The 5,089-nt window shown below is 35.6% G+C and overlaps 1 long non-coding RNA gene across 2 annotated transcripts; it reads left to right on the top strand.

Moving 5' to 3' along the window:
* The first annotated feature begins 1,431 nt into the window (after positions 1-1,431).
* Positions 1,432-3,894, top strand: LOC113298762. 2 transcript variants are annotated; one of them, XR_003334363.1, is made up of 5 exons: positions 1,432-1,700; positions 2,436-2,528; positions 2,625-2,823; positions 3,047-3,354; positions 3,456-3,894. It is a non-coding gene; the product is annotated as an uncharacterized LOC113298762 (long non-coding RNA). The 2 variants fall into 2 exon arrangements; XR_003334362.1 differs by having other exon boundaries at positions 2,625-3,354.
* Positions 3,895-5,089: the final 1,195 nt, after the last annotated feature.

Genomic DNA, 5,089 nt, shown 5'->3' with positions numbered 1-5,089 from the left:
CAGAGATTATCACACTTCATTCCTATGGATTTACATGATAATCATATACCATCTAGCATGTCAGAAAATCTAGAGGTGAAGAAACGATCTAAGGAAAATAATAAAAAGAATTGTCGAAGAAAACATGGTCAACGCTCAAGGGTATGGACTCTCAGTGGAATTACTCTTAATCTATTTGAGGAATACTACCATAAAGGTTCCATTGATAAGGAATTGTTCAGAGCGTCTGAACGTGTTTTGTAATTCTTATAAAAGCTTAATTCCATAGAGAATTTGAATTGTTCTGACAAGAGTTTTGTGCCTGTCAAATCATTTTCTAATGATGCACAAGCTATTCTCGAAACCAATTCATGTGAAGCCGATAAAAAGAATCCATATGAATTGAGCAGAGGAACCATTTGTCAGAAAAGGTCACCTCTTTGTCATAAGAAAAGAGCCCACGTGTTTCTAAGTATTATCATTACGATTATACTCCTGACTCTGGGTACAAATATCAACCAGAAAAATTGCATGGGAAATTCTATGCAGTTTCCAACACCTGATTTCAGGATTGGCTCTACCCCATTTGTATATAACTTGAAATGGGGCAAGTAACAGGTTGATTTTTTTGTTTTAATCTTTTTTTTCTTATATTCTTGTGATATGAGCTTTTCAATAGGTACCTTTTCGTTTGTTGTCTGTACCTTTAAAAAATCATACTCCCCAAATGGGTCACGGTTCGTGCACGGGTCAAGGCACATGTAGGGTATATAAAAGAAGTTCGTGGACGTCTTCATCTTCTCAAACAGTCCGCGTACGTGAACCTCTAGGATTTTATTATTTTCCTCCATTAAAGCTTCTTTGGAGAAATCAAAAGGAAGGGTTTTTAAGGCTCTCTTCAAGTAAGTATTTTCCTCTTGATCCTTTCTTATTTCTAGATCTATGATGAATTCTAGAAGCTCAAAAAGGTGTTCAAAAGGCTCAAAAGTCCCTAGCTTGAATTCTCCTTGTGACCAAAATTCTCTTAGAATTAGATTTGTGAATGATTCTTGTGATATAATGTTTGATAAGATTGCTTCAAGAGGATTCATTCTAGAAAAGAGATTGGACTTCTCTAATGGGCATGAAGAGGATTTGGTTTGCTTCAAAAAATACAATCTTGGAAATATCTTTGATGGTCTTAGTCAAGGAATTGATTCTCTTACAAGAATCTTCTATGCCAACATTCACGATGTTGATTACAAGAAGATGGAATTCAACTCCATCTCCCCCTTTAATGAGAGCAAGACTACTCAACAGTCAAAGACTTAAGTGATAGCAGCGGCTAGATCTCTTTTCTTTAAAATAAAGACCGTCAGATGAAAGAATATTCCTTAAAAGATTCCTGTCAGGACTTTTTTTTTGGTTACTCGATAAAAATGCCCCTCCCATCTTTTCCCGTATCTTTCTAAATCCTTCTTCTCCGTCAAAACTCACCACCATATATCTCCGTGTTTCCATAGAAAATCTCTACTTCACTTGAAACACCAACACCACCAAAACCATCACCACTACCAAATCCATTTATGAACTGCCACCACCGTCATCTGCATCAGCACCACCATAACCACCACCTTCTTTTCTTCCTCTCTTTACAACCACCACCGTCATTTTTAGTCGATTTAGAGAAGAAGAATTTTGATCAATTCGATCAATATCATGGAATATTATTCACTACAAAGGTTTGTTACATCGCTTTATATTATCACTCTCCTTAAATTTGATTATACATGTTACAATCTTCCAGAATTGGAATTGAAAATTAGGGTTCTTAAGGTTGAAACTTTTATGAGGTTTGTCAAATTTTTAGAGTTAATTAGGTCAATTTTGATTGAAATGTGAATTGGGTTTAGGTTAATTTGCGAATTTGAAATTTGTTTGCTATAGGCAGTGTTTTGGTGTGACATAAAAAATTTGATAATTTGCAATTTTTTGTGGAATTATAATTTGGAGAATTGTGTGAAATCAGTTGAATTTTTAAGGGCTAAGAGTTTCATCTCTCTGGTGGATCTTATAATTTTTCAAGGTTTGCAATTTCAAATTTCAAAACTCTACATCTCCCTGCCTTTGAAATATTCTCGGTACCCACCTATAATGGTTATGCTTAATGTTAACGATTTTATGCTGTTTAAGCACTAAACAGCAAGACCTAATGCGTGACTGCTATTTGTGATCAGTTTATCTCTTATATCCACCATTTCTACTACGAAAGACCTCCAGAACTTTCTGAAAACAAAGTTCTGAACTGACATATGTTTTTCCCTCTGTATGATTGAATTATATTTTTGAACACTGTCGATGGAAATGAAAGTACATGGTTAATTTGTTTCGACTTTTTTGATAGTCCTTGGGGAATTGTTTGATAGTCCCTGTATAGATATGTTAATTTGTGGTCTGCATTCCTTTGCTTCTTGCAGATTTGGCTGCTACTAGAGAGAGTAGAGAATGACTTCAATAAAGTAATAAACCCGCAGTGGTTGGTTAAGGCTGTTAAGGAAGCCTCTACTTCGGTATTCTCGGTTTCCTTCTGTTCATTTCATTTTAAATTTACCAATTTATATCTATCATTCATTTTACTCAATTATTTTCTTTGGAGTTGGGGATAGGAGTGGGAGATGATGACTTATTTGAGAACAACATTTCTCGCTGTGGCTTCCAAAAATCCAAGTATGCGACAATAGCCATGCATTGCAGTTGCCGTTAGTCTTACTCTGAAATAATCTTTGGTTGTGGTTGGGGATGAATTTACGAAAGTGGGATGTCCGTTGTTTTTCTTTCCATGAGACCATATAAAGCTGGAATATGGTATTATGTCTCTCACTTACACCCCTTATTCACTTTGAAATGAGTTTTTGTGTCTGTTCGTTGATTAGTGCCACGTATTTTATTGTTTTTTCCTTCCATTAGCTTTGTTTATAGTTCCCAGGATTTAGTAAGAAAAAGTGTGATTTCCCATTCTAGACTACCCTGCAAGTGATATGTTTGCAGTTGTCACAGCAATGAATGACGAAATTTATAATCTTCTTAGGTTTATTCTTGAATGCACATTTATGCATTTATTCTTGAAAATGCCTGCGAAGTTGGAACCAATTTAATAAATGATTCACCACACAAACTCGGTACCCATGTCTCACTAAATCCCCTCCAGTTGAACGACATGTTCCACGGCATATAAGAGTTTTTTCATAGGCTGTACTTTTCATTTCGTGCTCATGGTTGATTTTCATAAGGTTTAGTCGATGATGTGCTACTGATAGAAAGAACGGCAGACTTTGTTAGGATACACGAAGTGAAGTCTTTTAGTGTGGACGATCCCCAGAGAGTTGGCAGGTATAGGTAAGCAACTTGCTGATTGGATTCATTTCTTCTTTTCCTTTTACTCCTTTCTTTTTTCTTTCTTTTATTCTGAGGCTATGTTTTAATTATTGGCATTCCAGTTCGGATAGGTTTTCTGTATGATTGATTCAGTTTCGATGAAAGGCTTCTCGAGTATCCAAAGGGATACCCCAAATATGGTGACAGAAAAACTTATCCAATTTTACAATTGGGTGTTTGTTATCTTGTTGAACAGTCTTATTTTGCATTTTAATTCACTACTAATATTTATGTAAGAGAAACAATTTTAATTCACTGCTAATTTTTGTGTAAGAGAAAGTACATTGGCTAACTGGGGTAGCAGAGTGTCATCTTTCTGCGAACATGGAAGATAAATGTGAAAAAGCTATGGTTTGCCGACGTGCAACGCACGTGCACTCCACTTGTGATTGGTAGAGAAAGGTTTTTTGTTGATAGAGAATTAATTTCAAGGATTACCAAAATCCCGTTGGGGAACGTACGGCTTCCTAGAACAAGTGATGAACGTCCATCATGTGATGATATATCAGTTGGGCTTTGTGGAAAGAAGGTTGTTTGGAGTTAAGGAAAGTTCCCTACTATTGATCTTAGTATTGCTTTGATGGCTTTTGGAAAACTTGGTATCCCCAATCTTTGTCCCTCCACAATTGAAAATTCTTGGTGGAGTCATGAGTTTGCGGAATTGGTCTATTTCCTTGAATCGGGTATTCCAAGTCTCGATATTTGTGGTTTCATCATCTTTCAAATGATTTCGATGACTTCACCCGCCAAGACGTTAGGTTACCCTTGCCTGATTAGTCAAATCTGTCGTGACTGTGGTTTTGATTCAATTGGCAACTCTCTTGGGGTTCCTAAACCGGTTCGTCCGTGTACCTTCAAGCGCATAAGGGAAATTGCTTGCAAGCGACAAAGAATCGCTTCTCTTGATTTCAGTGACCCTACCACCGTGAGCCTTCTTCAAAAAATTCATAAGGGTGTGTGTAAGGTTAATTCAAGAGTTAAGTGTGTCCAAGAACAATTGTCTTTGTTTGCAACAAAGTTTCCCAAGCTCAAGGAAGATTTGAATGCAATTCAAGCATCTCCGATGAGGAAGAAGATGAGTAATTCGTGTTCTTTTTGTTGCTTAGTATGTCTTCTCTTTGGTTTAATTGGAAGAATAACTAGTGCTCGAATAGCAATGATTCTGACTACACATAGCTATTATTTTTCATCTTCTTGTATTATTTTTTAGGTTTATTGGTTTTAAATTCTAAAAATATTTGGAGGATGATGATTTGCATTATTTAATCTTATGATTTGTTATATTGCAATGGGATATTGGTATTTATACGTCCGTGAACTATGTTGTCCCATATCTTGTCAAAAGTAAAGTCGTTCATGATTGGTATTCATGTATTGATTGAAGGATGAATAGACTTTTGACAAATACAAAAGTTAAGCCTATATTGTCAATTCTTTGATGGAAGATAGGTTAAAATCTTTTGTGTTCAAGGATTATGTCTATTAAATATCGTTATGCAAATAGTGATGGAAGATAGAATGAATCCTTGTGTATTCCACAATATTGATCTTCATTGATCCATATATTATGTATTATTGTGAGGTTCCGTAATGTGTCTTATGTTGAGCACGATACAACTAAGTTGATTAATTTTTGATTAGCTTGGTTGGTTGTTCCGTAAGGTATTTTATGTTGAGCATTTGTGAACTAAATTAA

This window comes from Papaver somniferum, chromosome 7 (genome assembly GCF_003573695.1).
Source record: "Papaver somniferum cultivar HN1 chromosome 7, ASM357369v1, whole genome shotgun sequence".
NCBI classification, from domain to species: Eukaryota; Viridiplantae; Streptophyta; class Magnoliopsida; order Ranunculales; family Papaveraceae; genus Papaver; species Papaver somniferum.
This window is presented reverse-complemented; position numbering and strand designations above follow the sequence as displayed.